The sequence below is a fragment of the Motacilla alba genome, chromosome 6 (assembly GCF_015832195.1).
Source record: "Motacilla alba alba isolate MOTALB_02 chromosome 6, Motacilla_alba_V1.0_pri, whole genome shotgun sequence".
Classification (NCBI taxonomy): Eukaryota; Metazoa; Chordata; class Aves; order Passeriformes; family Motacillidae; genus Motacilla; species Motacilla alba.
In genome coordinates, this window is record NC_052021.1 from 907,867 (window position 1) to 926,662 (window position 18,796).

At 42.6% G+C, this 18,796-nt stretch overlaps 1 long non-coding RNA gene across 6 annotated transcripts in view; it reads left to right on the forward strand.

The window, feature by feature from the left end:
* The first annotated feature begins 16,411 nt into the window (after positions 1–16,411).
* Positions 16,412–18,796, forward strand: part of LOC119702332 — a 43,212-nt gene continuing 40,827 nt past the window's right edge. For 4 of the 6 annotated variants that reach the window (XR_005257325.1, XR_005257327.1, XR_005257329.1 and 1 more), the window contains exon 1: positions 16,412–16,873. This is a non-coding gene — a long non-coding RNA (uncharacterized LOC119702332). The remainder of the gene's footprint in view (positions 16,874–18,796) is intronic. The other 2 variants (XR_005257328.1, XR_005257330.1) reach the window with 2 other exon arrangements.

Sequence of the window (18,796 nt, forward strand, 5' to 3'; positions counted from 1 at the left end):
CAACTTTAAAAGTAGTGAACCAAGGAAAAAACAACAAAACATAAAAAAGCCCCTAGAAGTGATGGAGGGGTATTTGTTGGCATCAATGGCATGATATTTGTAAATTGGTTACGGCGTAACCTTGCACAGATCAGGCACGTCTCAGAAGTCACGTGTGTCAACACAGGAGATTCGAGGCATTTTTTAAAGTGCTAAGGAATGAGACCAGGAAACCTTCTAAGAGCAATGAAAAAGTACCTCCCTACCTGCTCAGCTGAGCTGCCAAGGTAAAACACCCAGCTTAGAGCTGCTATTGGTACAGAAATGGGTTTTCGTAAGTGCACACCTACTGTGAGACACCAGGGCCTCTTCCAGCATTTTCTTCTTGGTTGGGATTTAAGTGCCTGTGATCAGACAAAAAGTGCTGACTTGTTACCATTTCTCACATGGTGAGAGGGGAGAAAGGGAGGTTGTACTCCTCAGGATAATTTCAGTGTTAAAAATACTAAATAAAGAATTTCCAAGTAACCCAGAAAACGAGCAGTGAAGTTTGCAAGGCACAAGTGCTTTCTGAATGTCTTTGTGTTTATGAAGGTGCTTCTTATGGGGAAAAAATGCCTCAAGAATGTTAATATCCTTCTGCTGTTATTAATGCAAATAGTCTCCTTCTCCTCTTCTCTTTTTTTTCGCAGTCTCCTTTTGTCTTGGGTTGTAAAGTTTTATTAAGAACTAAATTACATTATCTGAAGATTTTGCTAGTGCCATGAGTGCCAAGAGAATTTCTATGTCACTGCCTCCAACGATTTGATCAATATATTAGTACTTTCCAGGGTCTTCAAGATGTGTAACCCAAGTGAATTTATTCCAAGTGCCTTTTGATTCGTATCGTTCATCCCTACCTGAGGGAATTGTTTCAAAGGTGAGGATGCAGGTGTAGAAAGGATCGCCGAGGATTTCCTTGGTTTTGTGTATCCTTTATTTCTACAAAGAATACATAATTTCAGAGGAGGGAAATGCTATAGATATTATTTAGAAACTAATTGAAATAAAGATGTTTGCTATTTAGCTATGGCTGTTTAAAAAAAAAAAAAGTAGCCAATCAAAAAATCTCATTATGTAGAGGAAAAATATCTACTGTGAATCCTCACAGTTGTCTTCCTAAACTTGCTCAAACTTAGTCTGTGGCAGTAAGCCTGTCTTTTGGTGTGATGATTTTATGTGTTTCTCATACAGCTTCCCTGTGTTTTAAGTGTAATAGCTGCTTATAAATAAATAAAATCACAGCATTGTTTTTACTTACACATTTTAGGGAGTCTTACTGGAATGAGTGTGGAGGGTTTGTCTTTGTGAAGGTAAGGAGAAAAAGGTGCAGAGAGGTAACAGGGCCTTGCTCAGTGTCACCCTCCAAGCCCACAGTGCTGTTGAGTCCTTTTCCCTTTTCCCTGGCAAGCTCTAGCCCAGCTGGCGAGGAAATGTTGCTGTCAGAGCCACAGAGTCTTACAGCTTGGACAGGTAATGCTCCACATTGACATGCCTTGCCTTGTCCCAGGAAAAGGAGTTGTGTTTATAGAGCAGGGCTTTGCTCTGTCAAAACATCACATTCCAATTCCTCCATGGCCTGGTAAATTGTGGAGTAGTAATTTGGTTGTTAGATTTGTGCTCACTCATTCTGTGTTGGAAAACTAGGGAATGGTGAATGAATTACAGTGGCTGGTTCTGACCAAATTCTGATGATAGGAAGCAGAAAGTCTGACTGTTAAAGTAAATTATTCAAATACCTCCTGAAGGCTTAAAAAAATGTATGCCACTCTCAAGGTTTGTTATGACAGACAATATGCCAAATAATTTCTGTACTGTGAATTCTTGGAAAACAAGTTGTGGTTCATAAAATCTCCTATGCAAGGCAAGCCAATTTTGGTTGAGGAAGAGTCATTTATCTTACTGTGGCTGCAGTAGGTCAAACCTCCATGCTAAGAGCACATACATTCCAGCAGCCACACAGGATGACGTTGCTGATGAACTTGGCAGTGTCAGCTAAGGAAACAGATGAAGCTGACTTGCTAGGAGCATCATTATTTTGTATCTCCCCATACTTCCTTAAGGTAAATAGAACTTGAATTGTGGAAATGCCTTGCTGGCTGTATAGTATATATGGCCTTTATGTGGCTGATGGATGGATGGATTCTATGTGCTTCCATGGCTGACATATCATGGAATTCCCTATACTGTGATTCTGTGATACTCAGCATTTGTTCCATATGCATTATTTTTTATTTTTCACAGTGGTATTCCAGGATGGAAACTGCTCTCCTACTTCTTATTAATCAAATAGGACTTCCAAATTTTAGTTATTATCGGGAAATACCTTTATTTTTCTTTTAGTTTTTAAATTCAAGCACTTTTTATGCTGGTGGCCTTCCACCTCTTCAGAACATTGTGTTTGCTAAATGACTGTCAGCAGACATAAAATCAGCATTGACATTGATAAAATTATGTCAGTAGACCCAATGCAGGATTAATTAGAAAGTTTGGCATATAGAAAATCACTTTGTATAGTCTTTCACTGCCTGCATTATCATTCTTAATGAGAATTACATAGGGCTGCTAGCAAACACTTCCCCTTTGGAGGTGACTTACACTGCCACACTCTTTTTCTGTATGTGAGGTATCATTTCTGCAAATAAAATTAAATCAATAATGTTCCCAAATTTGGGAAGTTAGACCTGTTTGACCATGGGAAAGGACAGTTGCTGAATACAGTTATTGCCTGCTCTCGTTTTTCAGTGCCAAACAAAGTTACACTGATAGAACGAGCTGGAAAATCCAGAAAAGAGGCAAATCCTCCCCCAGCTGCAGTGTTTGAGTCCAGGCTGTAGCTCTTTATCAGATCAGCTTTATCTAGCAGGTTTCAGGTGTGATGTGGAGGTTGTTATGCAAGGTGTGTGACCTGTGCTGAGTTTAAATAAAGCTGCTGCCAACAAGTTGTTAAAAACCTCCTCAGTGTCAGTCTGAATCTCCCTCTTTGAGGAGCACTGAAATTCATGATAATCGAAGGAGAAATTATAATCTTTAGAAGTGGTGTGTGAGGGAAAAGGGAATGAAGGGACTTAATCTTTGTTTATTCTCCTCAAGATCAGAATCTATAATTTATTAGTCATAATAAAATAAAGGTAGAAAAATTCTGCAGAGCTTTCTAACAAGACTTCTACCAGTGAGACTCTCACAACAGTAAAACATACGAGAACTGGAACTTTAGGGAAAATAAAGGATTGTTCAAAACCACATCACTGACATTGTGGGGGAGAAGGCATGTCAATATAAATCAAACTGGGGAAGAGGATGGGAGGTGATGCTTGCTCCCACAGCTCACAATCCTTGAGAAATAGGCCTGGCTGTGCTATAGCAGAGAGAATTTGTTCATGCAGCCTCTGCATGTTCCTTTGGGGTGACATGAACAGGAGTGGTTTTAATAGATTAAAAGGTGATGTTTTAGGAGGATAATATAGATGGAGACCAGTGCTTATTTTATAGTAATTTCATTTTCCTGAAGGTTTGCAAAGTCAGTGCAGTACTTTACTGTGCTCCCTACACAGTACTCATGTTTTAACTTGAACTGTCCCTGGGGGAATGGAGCTTACTGATGCCAGGCTTTCAGTGGTGTAAACAAATCACACAGAAACATTTGTCCCACGTCCAGGAAATATGGCACATGCTATTACAGCATAGTTCAAAAGGAGATATTAATAACTAAAAACTGTCCATCATAATTTATTCCAGAGTGTAATGGAGGATGAATGCTTTGTATCACAGAGATCTGGCTCCCATTTTGCTGTCAGTTTGTATATGCAGCAATTCAGCCTCAGGTGAGAGTGAGTTTGTGGGGTGGAGAAGGGGACAGTAATTTGAGTTTTAAAAAATATTTTATGTAATTTAAGATCTCTTGTTAGAACAATCTAAGTTCAAATAGATTTAAAATCTGAAAATAATCTCTCACAGTGGGAACCTAATTTCAGTAATATGATAGAGAACTTTTATTGTACTCCTTGAGGCAATTTAAGTGTGTATTAGTGTTAAAATATATTTTTAAAGTGCATTGGACAGGGTCCTACCACCATTAGTGGTTCTACTCAGAGTCTGCCAAGATGCATCACAGTTTGATTCTTTATAAAGACTTGGAGCAGCACAAGCGCAGGGAGCACTGGCACAGGGTGCCTCAGCCCAGAGTGGTTTCCATCCCAAGTAGCAGCTCTGCTGCCCAGAGATGGTCCCTGGGCTTGGCTTTCCAGGATTTCTACAAAACAATGCTGTGGGTTTTCCTTATCTCAGCAGCAAGGGAAACTTCACTCTGTTACAGGGAGTCCTTGGGCCTCTGGCATCCCAACCTGCAGCCAGCTCTCCGTGCTGCACTGGGCCTTTCTGCCTTCCATGCCAGGTGGTTTCTTTGGTCACCCATTAGCACTGCTGAGCAGTCACCATTTCAATTTCCATTTCAGGTACTTCTGCAGTGACCTTAGCCTGGATATATTTAATGTGTCCTGAAGTATCTTAAGTGAAAGAGGAAACAGAAGTAAAGCTTCTGAACCCGAAGATCACTATCTAGTTCTGGATTTGAGGCTTATGCCCTTTCTACGGTTTCTTTGATTGGTGATGTTGACACAGGTTGTCAATGCTTCATTTATTATTGTAAGGCTTAAGCCATATCTGCACACATGCAACCATGGTGTCTTGGGGAAGGACAAGATTTGTTCATTTTTATTTTGGATAAGCCTTTCATCAGGATGCTTGTATTTGAATCTGCCTTTTCTCTGTATTTTATGCATATAGCAAGATACTGAGATACTTGGGAATCTTCATGTAAGACCTAGTTTGCTTTCAAACTGTGAATTGTGACCTGTTGTATATAAAAATCTAAAGTCTGTCTGCTGGAAGTCTGTTTGCACAAGTTAGGTGCTACAGAGGTGTCACTGAGAAGCTATCAGTGATACATAGGCGAGGACGTTAGGGGATCTCCAAAGTCATCGTGACATACTGATTGTTACTGAAAACTAGGTCATTTTCATAGAAACTGGGGCAGCGGGGACAGGAGTCAATGAAAAGAAGGAGGGAGAGGGATTGTAAGTTGTATGTGTGAAAAGTAAAATATCTGTCTTCCATTTGAACTATCTGCTCAGATCTTGGAAACTAGTTGGGTGCTTTTTCCTGGTTTTTCTGCTCATTTACATCATAATGTATTTTCTTGAAATCAGCCATATCATCTTTTTGTGATTAGCTGTGGTGGATTCAGTCTTGACCCCTGGAGCTGCTTTCATGTCAATACAGAGCTGACAGTAACATCTGGAATATCAGGGGGAAAATGGCAGCACTAGCAAGACCTCTGCAGTATCAGCCTGTGTACCCTGTATTCGACATGAGGAGTGACAAGGAATGTGCTTCTCAGCTCCTGAGTCATTTACAGCTTTTAAGACCTAAATATTTAAATACTGATAGCAGCACAAGAATGCAGGTTTCCATTCAGTCATGTAAATGCGTTGTGGACAAAAGCCAGTGTGAAGCTCCTTGGACAGGAGGTTTACAGCTCAAAGACAGAAGCTTTCCAAGTGTAAGGGGCAAAATCCAGCAGGCAGCTGAACCCCTCACAGCCACTCACTCACTTGCCCCCAGTGGGACGGGGGGGAAATTGGAAGGGCAGAAGGGAGTAAACTTGTGGGTTGCTAAAGTCATTTTAACAGATAAAGCAAAAGCCATGCACACCAGGAAAGCAGAACAAGGAACTGATTCCCCACTTCCCATGGCTGGGCAGGTGTTCATCCATCCCCAGGAGAGCAGGGCCCCATCACGTGTGACAGTGACCTGGGAGGACAATCTCCATCACCCTGAATGTGCTTCCAGCACAAATCCAAACCATAGTGCTAGACAAGCTGCTCACAAGAAAATTAGCTGAAACCAGAGCACCAGGAAAGAAGGCCCAAGAGCTAATCTGAGTTGCTTATTCAGGAGAAACATGCAGCAGGAACTTTTAGTTACCAAGTCCATGGTGGGTGTCCTCAGATCTGCTTGTTGAAAATAACACTACAATATATTCTCAATGTGCAGGTTCCAAATCAGTGCAGAAGACAAATCTGTGTTTACTGGTGATCTCAAGCCATTCTCATCTTATCCTACATCTTCTTTCTCCTCATAAATCCCTAACTGCTCTTTGTTAAAGGGCACTCCTTCAGACTGCTTTGTTTAGTACTGACAGCGTGTGCTGCCTTGACTGCAGGAGGGTGTTGTCAGAACATTCTTCCTATAATTATCAGATAGACTAGTAACCTCAGAGGATGTCCTCTGAAAAATTTTCATTTCTAATGGCTGTGTATTACCAGCCTGTGCCTGCTTGCATGTTCTGATTAAACATGGCATCTTGAGGCTCCTTCTGTTAAAGTTTTGATAGGAATTACTGCCTCTGAGGGTATACAGAGTTTTTCTTCAGCTATCCTGACTCCTTTAGTAGTGTCAGCTTTGGTTACAGAAAGAAGCCAAGCAGCGTGAGCAGCATGGAGCTTCTCTTGTCACCTCCTGGTGAAATCCTTTACTGTCTCCTTCTACTTCCCACTTCATCACTAACGTTCATGCTGGCCACCAATGTTTTTTATGCTAAAGACCCATTCAAACCTAATTCCAGCAGGAATAAATAAGGTCTCCAGCATCAGACAGCTTAACATACACATTCAGGGTTACTCTTCAAAGTGGATATGGCTCTGAAATCACAGCAAGAGCCACAGCTCCTGCTTTCCAGAGGGTGCTTTTGCCTTGAAAAAGCAGGTGGAGCAGTGCCTCCCTGGGGGGGCAGCCCCCATTTTTTTTCCCAAGTGGTTGAAGCACTGCACACTGCAGAGCCTTCTGTACCTGTGCTGAGATGATTAGCAATATTCCAAGAGATTTCCAGGGGAGAAGCCTCCCTACAGTTTTGCTTTCTTTCAAACTATTCTGTTTCTCTGCCCTAGCGCTTCTCTAGCATGTGCTCCAGAAATTGTCACTGAGTAAATAATGGTCTGCTGTCATCAGTCCTCGGCATCAAATACCACAGCTGTGGGACAGAGCTGCCAGAGAGCTGAAAGATTTTAATCGTACACACAGACCCACCACCCATAATTTCAGTCAAATGTCTTTTCAAGGATAGACTGACAGATTTAAATCCTAATGGCAGTCTATAAATTCTGCAACACAGGCTTTTAATATCCTAGTCTATGGCTATACTTTCTAATTCTTGAGAATATTCAATCTATTCTTCCTTCCTCATCCCCTATCTAAAAAACTATCACAGGGTCTTGAAATCCTATCATTATTTTATTCAGATGCTGTAAAATGAATCTCCTATACACTTTAATGCAAATGAGTTTTTCAGAAACTTCTCCCCAGTTAAAAGAATGAAGGCTAGAAAGTATTTTTTGATTTTTTAATCCAAAACTTGTTATTTGGAATGGTGTCTCTCTGGGCAGTATTCTGCTGAAGAAAGTAGCAATTTTCACTTCTCAGGCTGTAGGATATAGACACCTACATGTGCACCAGATCACTGCATCAGTCCTCAGCACGTAAGAACCAGTCTTAGTCAGTTCCAAGGCCTGCTGGTGATGTTTCCTGTAGCCAGCCTTTAAAGATGGTGCTGCCAGCCAGCAGACACCTTGGATAAGGGGTGAAACAGGACCTTCTTTACCTGCACAAGTGCTGAGGAACAGAGCACTGCCTCTGCCTTGGCAATGAGCTCAGGGTGATGTAGGTAAAGGAAGATGGTTGGACCTTTGCATAATACACTAACATTATACTGTCTCCGTAGCTTACAGCCGTATTCACTTCCCAGTGTCTTTTCAAGGCCTCCCCAAGTTATTCAGGTAATTTTGCCACCAAAAACCAATGAAAACTCCCTCAAGATCACACCTGCAGGCATTGTGTAAGATGGAAGCGTGGCACTGCCTGCCAATCCCCCCTCGTGCCATGCAGAAAAGCACTGACTTCCTCCTGCCAGTACACAGAGATATTAGTTAGAGTTGTCTGTGTGCAAAGTCTTTGGGAACAAAGCATTCAGCCAATCACTCAGTTTATTTCTGTGAATATTCATTTGGATTTTTAAACTAATTAATGTAAAGTGCTTTGAAATAATTCTGTATTTACTGTTCATTTCTATCTGGGGAATCATTTTTCTCATGTGAATTCTCACAAGTAGCCTGAGCAGGATCTGACTGAACTACAAAATATGTGTATCAAAATTCCCACTGTTCTTGTTATCTAAACTATTCAGAGAGGAACAGAATACCATTTAATTTCACAAGTGATTTTGAAGAATCTGTTTGTGAAGATAATTTCTGAATGTGTTAGGCAAATTAATGTTGATTAATAAATCTATTCAGAAGGTTTTCACTAGATGTGAATTTCACCACATTTATGAAATTACTCCTTTGAGTTTCTAACAGTTCCAGTAAGAATTGGAACTGCATTAACAAAATTTGCTGCTAAGCCCATAGATCTGAACCCAGACCTCTGTCTCCCCTGTGTAACATTGACTTTACAAGCTGTGTTGTAGTCCTCAGACCAGGGCCATTCTTTTATTCTGTGTTCATTAAGTGCATAGCACAATACCTCTGTTTTCCATATAATTCCTGTTATCACTTGAGAACAAAAGAACATTTTAAACAACAACACACTAAAATATGAATAAACTATTTCCCCAGAACTAGTGAAAACAGGGTAGTTTATAGTAGATGCTTTCTCATCACATCTTCACTTAAGAATGTTGAACCCTATTAAAAAGTCAGTGGAAATTTAGATTAGCAGACCTCTCAAATAATTTTTAAAAGAGCTTTAATATATACTTAGAGTTGTATGGTTTTCAATGAAATAATAATTTTATGATTATTATGTACTTGAGCAGTGTTAAGTTGGCCCACTAAGTTCATTAGGAAGGACTTTGCTTAGTAACCATCTGATCTGTTCCACTGAAATATTCTTTGACTTCCATCCAAAAGAGAAAACTGTTTGGTGCATTACATACAAAATTTCGGTAAGAAATGAGAATTTAATGAGGTGTCATGAGACATACAGGGGGTTTTTATACACCATTACATGAAACAGGATTAATATTTTAAGGAAATTACCTACAATTATGTAAAAATACAGAAAGCAGGCTCGAGGTGAATTGTTGAAGAAAACACCCTCCACAAAAGTGATTTTTTCATTTTGTTCAGGAATCTGCTACTTAAAGTAAAACACTTTGCTTCTAAAATTCAAAATTGTGTTAATGCACCCTGAGTGTTCACTGTAGCAGTAAACTACAAAATTTATTATATTTTAGAGTTAAGAAAACAATTTGCTTTTGAGGGATGGTAGCAAGAGGCAGTGATAAAGAAAATAATTAGTACATGCATTTATATATGCATATAACATAGGGATAACATTTTAATGCATGTCTGTCAGCACAGAGCAAGACTTCCAGAGGGTAAACACTAGAGTTTTGAGGCCAGATCTATAAGTGTTATTTATGGCACTGTCAGAGTTTTACCCCCACCAGCAGATAAACTGCTTCTAACTTTTAGGCTAAGCGCCAATTTTTTCATGAACTTTTTATTCTTCTACTGTCTCATGTCCCCATAACAGCTCTGGCTGTGCACAGCTTGTTGGGGTCACCTTATGGAGCAAAGTTTCGTGATAGAGAAAAATTCTGTGGAACTTCTTCTTGGTGTTTCATGCATATATGGAGTTTAGGAACTGTAGCTTGAGCTGTGCTGAAGTCACAGGTGGGCTGCTGGAAGTCTTGTGGAATTCAGGAGGAGCAAATGCAGAGACCTGATACAAGTTCAGCAATCCATCAGGACAGATCCAGTGCACCATCATCTGTGTCAATCACTATCTCACAGCTGATACTAGTATAAAAACACTGGTATATTTTCATAGAATATTTAGTGTAAAAACATGTCTTTCGGGCTGTTGAGGGTCCACTCTGGCTAGCTCTGGACCCCAGCCCACACCGTCTTACATGGACGAAAGTAAAAGACGAGAAGAGCTCTTCTCCACGTGGGGACCAGGCTCCTCTGTTTATTGACTTGAGAGGGGACACCTCAGACCCTGGCGACCCCCCAGGGAGAAAAGAGGACGTTCCCTTCTTGCAGGAGACTCTTATACCCGAGGGAATGGGGGAGGGGGGAAGAGGATCGCAGCCAGTGGGACACCACTGAGGAAGGGCAAGGGGAGGGTAACCAGGGGACAGACCACCAGGGGGTACAGGGCAGAGGGGTGGATGAGGGAGAGACCGTGTGATGGGAGAAGGGAATAACAAACCACGTGATCTAGCATAAACTATTTTGTGCAATATAAGGACTACTCAGTGCAAATTTCAAATCACCCAGTGCAAAACAACAACTAAATAAACTGTTTAGTGCAATACAACAATTTAGCTGGCAGGTCTTCTCCTTTCTTCTTTCTCCTTCTAAATGTCTCTCATATTTTTTACACAAAAGTATTTATTCCAGAGTTCCACTCTGTGGAGTTTAGTATCTCTTCTACCTTACATCAGCCTCTAGAAATATATTTTTAATATGCAGAACCTTGGAGATGTAAAAAAAGAACTGCAAAACCTAACTCTGTTCCTCTTCTGACTGGTTAAAAGCACAGCAGTAGGAGTTAGCTGGCTAAGAGCAATCGTTAAGGATTTCTTTTTAAGGATTGCAGAAAGAGTTTTTTGGGTTTGTTTTCACTTAGAGAAGTCTGTAATTTACCTCTTCAAATAAAAATTCAAATGGAAATAAATAAACAGTTAAAAATATGCTCTTAGAAACTAATTTTTAGTACTGCAGGTGAATTTATAAATGGAAAAGAATAGATTCAAAGGAGTGATGTTTAAATGTAAGTAGACTTAGGAAGCAGCATGATAAATAGGCTTGCTGTCTCTGTGTCAGGCTGCCTTATGTTGTGTGCTGTGGGAACTGCCTCATCCAGCCTTACTCTTGTTCTAGGACAGCTTTGCTGGTTTGTGTTCTTATTTATATAGATGCCAGTACTTTCCTGTTTATCACAGACTTGTTAGCTGGCTTCCAGTTTGGTATTTGAATATCCAAACAGCTGTTGGGATTTGAGATAACAGATATAGTGTTGTGCTAATGCTAAGTATGCATTTTTGCTTGAATTCACTGCTTTTACAAAAAGTATACACTTAATTAGGAAACTTTGGGATTTGAGAGTGTCTCAGTTCCATTTCTTACTAAGAATTGTCACATATTTTACTGCTATTTAACTTGTTTCCTGGTGATAATTACTGTTCTCATCCTTTACATTGAGACTGTCGTGGAAGAAATTTAGTAGCCATATGCTGAACATGCTTTTCAACCCAAAACCAGCAATTCCAGCCTGGTTCCATGCACTTTCAGTTGTTTGTTTGTCCTGTGAAGAACCTGTGTGGCATGTTTCACACACAGTCAGTAGCTCCCGGATGCCACTGTGGCTCCTGCATATGCCTTCTCCAGGCTGGGAAGAATGCAGAATGGTCAGAACACAAAGATAAAGCTATTCTAGAATTCTAAAATTTCAAAGGACTGTGGTTTGTTGGGGGTTTTTAAAGTCAGTTACTTTACTCTTAGAATGTGCTATTTAATAGAGTTTTATGTGAGCAGGAACTAAAAGCAGCCTGAAAGGGCAGTGGGATGTTTGTGGTGTTGCTTTGGGAAAGGTGGAGCTGCCAGGTGCCTGTGTGCACTGTGAGCACTGTGAGCGCTGTGTGCACTGTGAGCACTGTGTGCACTGTGTGCACTATGTGCACTTGTGAGCACTGTGTGCACTGTGTGCACTGTGAGCACTGTGTGCACTGTGAGCACTGTGTGCACTGCCCCAATGTGAGCACTGTGAGCACTGTGTGCACTGTGAGCACTGCCCCAATGTGAGCACTGTGAGCACTGTGTGCACTGTGAGCACTGTGTGCACTGCCCCAATGTGAGCACTGTGAGCACTGTGTGCACTGTGAGCACTGTGTGCACTGCCCCAATGTGAGCACTGTGTGCACTGTGTGCACTGTGAGCGCTGTGGGCACTGTGAGCACTGTGAGCACTGTGAGCACTGTGTGCACTATGTGCACTGTGAGCACTGTGAGCATTGTGAGCACTGTGAGCACTGCCCCAATGTGAGCACTGTGTGCCCTGTGTGCCCTGTGTGCACTGTGAGCACTGTGAGCACTGTGTGCACTGTGTGCACTGTGAGCACTGTGTGCACTATGTGCACTTGTGAGCACTGTGAGCACTGTGTGCACTGTGAGCACTGTGAGCACTGTGAGCACTGTGAGCACTGTGTGCACTGTGAGCACTGTGAGCACTGTGAGCACTGTGAGCACTGCCCCAATGTGAGCACTGTGAGCGCTGTGTGCACTGTGAGCGCTGTGTGCACTGTGAGCACTGTGAGCACTATGTGCACTTGTGAGCACTGTGTGCACTGTGTGCACTGTGAGCACTGTGTGCACTGTGAGCACTGTGTGCACTGCCCCAATGTGAGCACTGTGTGCACTGTGTGCACTGTGAGCACTGTGTGCACTATGTGCACTTGTGAGCACTGTGTGCACTGTGTGCACTGTGAGCACTGTGTGCACTGCCCCAATGTGAGCATTGTGAGCACTGTGTGCACTGTGAGCGCTGTGAGTGCTGTGAGCACTGTGAGCACTGTGAGCACTGTGAGCATTGTGAGCACTGTGGGCACTGTGAGCACTGTGAGCACTGTGTGCACTGCCCCAATGTGAGCACTGTGTGCACTGTGAGCACTGTGAGTGCTGTGTGCGCTGTGAGCACTGTGGGCACTGTGGGCACTGTGAGCACTGTGTGCACTGTGTGCGCTGTGTGCACTGTGAGCGCTGTGAGCACTGTGAGCACTGTGAGCACTGTGGGCACTGTGAGCACTGTGAGCACTGCCCCAATGTGAGCACTGTGAGCACTGTGAGCACTGTGAGCGCTGTGAGCACTGTGAGCACTGCCCCAATGTGGGCACTGTGAGCACTGTGTGCACTGTGAGCACTGCCCCAATGTGGGCACTGTGAGCACTGTGTGCACTGTGAGCACTGTGAGCACTGTGGGCACTGTGGGCACTGTGAGCACTGTGTGCACTGTGTGCACTGTGAGCACTGTGTGCACTGTGAGCACTGTGAGCACTGTGGGCACTGTGGGCACTGTGAGCACTGTGGGCACTGTGAGCACTGTGTGCACTGTGAGCGCTGTGAGCACTGTGAGCGCTGTGAGCACTGTGTGCACTGTGAGCGCTGTGAGCACTGTGAGCGCTGTGAGCACTGCCCCAATGTGAGCACTGTGAGCACTGTGAGCACTGTGAGCGCTGTGTGCACTGTGAGCACTGTGAGCACTGTGAGCACTGTGTGAGCACTGTGAGCACTGTGAGCACTGTGAGCACTGCCCCAATGTGAGCACTGTGTGCACTGTGAGCACTGTGGGCACTGTGAGCACTGCCCCAATGTGGGCACTGTGAGCGCTGTGTGCACTGTGAGCACTGTGTGCACTGTGAGAGCACTGTGTGTGGCACTGTGGGCACTGTGAGCACTGTGGGCACTGTGAGCACTGTGTGCACTGTGAGCGCTGTGAGCACTGTGAGCGCTGTGAGCACTGTGTGCACTGTGAGCGCTGTGAGCACTGTGAGCGCTGTGAGCACTGCCCCAATGTGAGCACTGTGAGCACTGTGAGCACTGTGAGCGCTGTGTGCACTGTGAGCACTGTGAGCACTGTGAGCACTGCCCCAATGTGAGCACTGTGAGCACTGTGAGCACTGTGAGCACTGCCCCAATGTGAGCACTGTGTGCACTGTGAGCACTGTGGGCACTGTGGGCACTGTGAGCGCTGTGTGCACTGTGAGCACTGTGAGCACTGTGAGCACTGCCCCAATGTGAGCACTGTGTGCACTGTGTGCACTGTGAGCGCTGTGAGCACTGTGAGCACTGCCCCAATGTGAGCACACACTACTCAGCCCTGCACCACAGCCGAGGCCAGCAGGAACACGGCTAAAGTCCTGTGCTTCCCCAGAGAACAAAGTTGGGAAATTCTGCAGGGCTTCCCAAGGTGGGGACTGTCAGACCACACATAGAAAAGCTCAGCTAAAACTATCCAGAGCACACTGCTGACTCAAATACCTGACACTGACTTTTTTTTTTTTTTTCAGACTGACACCAAAAAACACTCTGGGAGAAAACTATGACTAGAAAATGAACAGATACAGATAAGATATATATGCAAAAATGGAGTTTGTATTTCTTGCTCCTTGTTTGAAGTATGTTATCAGTAAGCTTAATAGTCTTTTATTTTAAACCAACGGGAAATTATTTTCTGGCCATATAAAACAGTAACTTCTTAATTTTTCTGATGTAACTCTCTCTTTACTGACTTCTGTGGAAGGATATGTTTCATCATCTAGCTGGTGGCCTTAAATAGACTTTCCTTATTTTCCTGAGTCAGAATTGAAGGGAAGGATTACATAAATAAGGTTTTCACTTCTGGCAAGCTTCCTAAATTATGTGAACTTACTGCAGCAATACATTTACCTTTCCTTCATCTAGGATGCAATAACTCAATGTATCCAGTTGTGGGAGGTTGATCTGAACTGGACACCAGATGGTCCCCAGAGCTCCTCTGTCACTGCCCTCCTCAGCTGGACAGGGTAAGAAAATGCAACCAAAGGCTCCTGCTACCGTCCTGTGCAAAACCGACTCAGCTTGGGGCAATTAGCTTAAATCAGAGTAGGAATGAGAAGTAAAATGAAGTTTTAGACACCTTTCATTCACCCTACCCTTCTTCCCAGGCTCAGCTTCACTTCTGCGTTCTCTACCTGCTTCCCCACAAGGAGATGGGAATGGAGACATGGTCAGTTCTAATGTTTCTGCTGCTCCTTCCTCCTCAGGGGGAGGATTCCTCACATTTTTCCCACATCATGGGTGCCTTCCATGGCATGCAGTCCTTCAGGAACAGCCTGCTCCATCATGGATCCCTTCCACGGGGTGCAATCCTTCAGGAACAGCCTGCTCCAGTGTGGGTCCCCCATAGGGTCATGAGTGCTGCCAGCAGACCTGCTCCAGCATGGTTATAATGTTAATGCCTTACCACTGCCCCAGATCCAAGAAATCCTGACTCTGAGGCAAGGTTAGATGGAAGAGAGCTGATTTAACATTCCTGTTCAGTCTAGTATTGGTGTATTGGTGGTGGTCTTGTATCAAGACATATCACAGAAATATTTCACTTCTAAAATGCTCTGTACAAGTGTGCAGAACTAGGGGAACTGGAACCAGAGAGATCATAAGCATTTATTATATTAGAAATTTGTGTAGATAATACTTAAAGCTGTTAATAGTGTAAAAGCCTGACCTATGTAAGTTTGGCAGAAAAAGTGCTGAGTGTAGCAGTTTGAGAGAAATACCAGCAATACAAACAGATGAGATTTCAAAGGTTAGAAATGTATGTGCAGGACAGAAATTAGTACGAAGCTTTAGTTTTTGGTGATGAAGACAGCTTTCTCAAGCAGTCCTTTCAGCCACCCCAAATTACTTCCTCACCAAAGGATATGCAGGCACATTTCAGTAGCCAGGGAGACAATGGTTATAAACTGCTGTGGCAAATACTGTGGTGAAGTGTGGCTGGGGACTGAGAACTATAGAGCTTGGTCACTGCAATACAACTTCTTATTCATGGTGTGAGTTACTAGGAACAGTAATGGAAAGCCAGGCTGTTTTACTTGATTTACTTGATACACAGCATGTAAATGGCTGTGAAATTGAAATGGTTATTACTTATGTGCTATAGTTGGATTAAACCACGTTGGGGTGCTTTGCAAACTGCTAAACACAGAATTTTGCAGTGCTCTCCTCAGTGAGGACTGTGCCATATGACCGTATAGCCTATAAAAAACCCCAAACAGCTCAGAGTAAGAGCACATCATGTAGAGTTCTTTAGATCCTAGCTGATATATTTTTCTTTCTATTTTTCTAGGAAAAGTTACTGGATTGAAATTTCTTGGTATTCCATTAGAAGAGCTTATCAGATGTAAAAGTGTGTCCCTCAAAGAGCCATCAATAAACAAACTCTGAACAGCCAAAGGTTTCTTCAGAGAATCCAGCGAGTCATTTCTTCTACCTGGGCTGGCTTTAGTGAAGTTTCTCTGGTTTACCTCACAATCTGACAGTGCCTTGGCTCTCCCTGGGCTGCAAGAAAAGAGGAGTTGCCCTGGTGCTTGCCCACTTACAGTTAAAAGAAATTCCTCCACTTCAGCTACAGACACAAGAGGTACTTCTCAGTTGTTTCATATCAAGCTTCTGAACAATAGAAATGAATATTGAAACAAAACAAAAACATGCCAACGCTATTTAATACAGCTTTTTTTTTTTTTTAATGTGACTTTTTGAAGTCAAATGGCTACACAGCGCTGTTTGAGGGATATCTGCATATTGCAAAACCTGCAGCTCCTGAGATCCTGCTATGGGGAGCAGCTAATGTGGAACACCTGAGGAAGAACAGGCAGCCTCCCTACCCCGAAGCTTGGTGTGGCCTTATCATCCCTCTCACCTGTGTCTGAGTAGCAAACAAGATCCACCTGTGGAACACGCACAGCCCACTCAGCTACAGCTGGCAGTGTTTCAGAAGAACTGGACTGAGAACAGAGGGGGAACAAAGCAGAAGGGGCAGAGAGAGAAGGAAGAGGACAAGGTTAGTTTAGTTGCTGCCTTTGAATGACAAGAAGAGCTGTGAGAACACTGCTTCAAAGTTCTGCTTGGGCTGCCTGTAGTAGTCACTCAGAGTGAGGGAGAGGAAGGAGTACTTACCTCTACTTACCTTACCTGTTTAAAGTACAGGTGTTCTGGACTGGGACCTGGAAGAGCAGCTGCAAGCCTTGGGAGAACAAGGTAAGATAACCAGAAATAAAATTATGCAGATAGATGGGCACAGGGGCATGAAGTAGCACAATGCTTCTTTGAATTTTGGTGAAGACGTGTTGGAAAGTTCTAGTACTTCTTTACAGGTGTAGGATTATCCAGGATCAAAATGAACCTGTAGTAGTCATAGTAGTAGAACCAGTTTTGTTACCGTAACTATTTACAGTGAGGATTTTTGTTGATCCTGCTGTGGCAGGTACATACCATGCCTCATTGCAAATCTGATCTTACTAGCACAAACTTCTAGCTTTAGCACCTGTTGGTACCTGGCAGAGGGTGACAAAAGCCTCATGGTGAGTCAGGGTGTGGAAAGGCCTCATTTTTGCTGCACTGAGCACATACACCCTGCAGCAGGGAGTTGGGAATGTGGTGTGTCTGTTCAGAACACTTAGATTGTGAACAAAATGTGTATGGCCATGGTTATGTACGGGTGGTGTTGTTCTGTCCTCTCTAGCTGGGACTGTTCATCCTACTTGCCTCTTGAAGGACTTTGCCCTCTAAGTGCTTCTAATGTTAGTGCAGCACCAGTCATCTCTGTGCAGCTCTGTCTGCAGTAAAGGTCCCCCTCAAACTGCCTTGTGCTTGCTCCCTGAAAGCCACATCCTATGGAGAAAGGTGGGGACTGATTTGAAATTTGAGTAGAGAAGCATGGGTAAAACTATGAAAGTAGATTCCTGGGTTAGTGAATAGACTTTGCAAAACATTTGTGTTGAAATAGTAAGTCAGAGTTGTATTGGAGTAATGCTACAATCAGAAGCATATTTTGACTTTGAAGTAGCTATTTCTGCTGTAAAAGCTGCTGCTCTGTGTATCTATATACCCATTCCCCATGTATTTTTGAACTTTGAATTTTCTAAGACTTTCTTTGTCTTTTTGATGTTCTGAGTATAGGTAGTTTCCAATTTTTATCTTTCTAGAACTGCCAGTTAATGTAGAGCTCAAATGCTAACTGAAATTATCTTAATTATGTTCACAATACAGGTCAAAGTAATTTTTATATAGGTTACCTCAATAAAAGTGCCTCTTGCACTTTAAAAATAAATGCATGTTCCACAATAGCACCTTGTTACTGTCAGTATTGAGGTGTATCAGCCAGGTAGGGCAAAGAAAATGCTTTTGGAGACACAGATTTATCATAGTTAATGTGGCCTTGTGGCATATGATTACTGCTAAAATTTCAAGGCTCATAATTAATAATCCTGGCTCTGAAAGAGGGAAAGAAGTCATCAGGAGAGGTAATATTTTCCTACATTGAAACCAAGTAAGGTTGGTGAGGACAGAAGTTACTTCAGGAAGAGTCATTAAAAAAACAGGCAGCATGGAAATGCTTTCATATTTTTCTCAATAAAAATAATGTGAAGATGACAATGAGAATTGAAGCATTACAGTCAAGAAAATATCTTGGCCTGGGAATAACTGTGGGGGTGGTGGTGGGGGGGGAAGGGGGAATGGGTTTAAAAGTCATAACAGCTTAGAATCAGTAAGTTAATGTTTTATACAAAGTGTTTTTATTGTCTCAGTTGCTATTGAGGGATTATATCAAGACTTCTTGCAACAGAAAAAATGTTGTGTAATTCTATTTTGGAGAAATCCTCAGCCTCTTTTTCATCATCTGTAAGAGATGTATTAAAGGATTTACTGGTTTGTGTAAATTTCAGAGACAACAGGATATCATAATTTTATAACTTCTTAATCATGCATGTGGGTGTCTTATTGTTGAGTAAAAGATTATCGGTTTATGATTTCTTTTTTGTTAAAGAAATATTTGTTTCATTAGCAGTGTGCCTTCATAGACATTGTATCCATCCAACTCTGTTTTATGCAAGAATTTCTAAAATACTGATCATTGCTAGAACATGCTAGATTTTTCAGATATATTGTATTCTTCAGTGT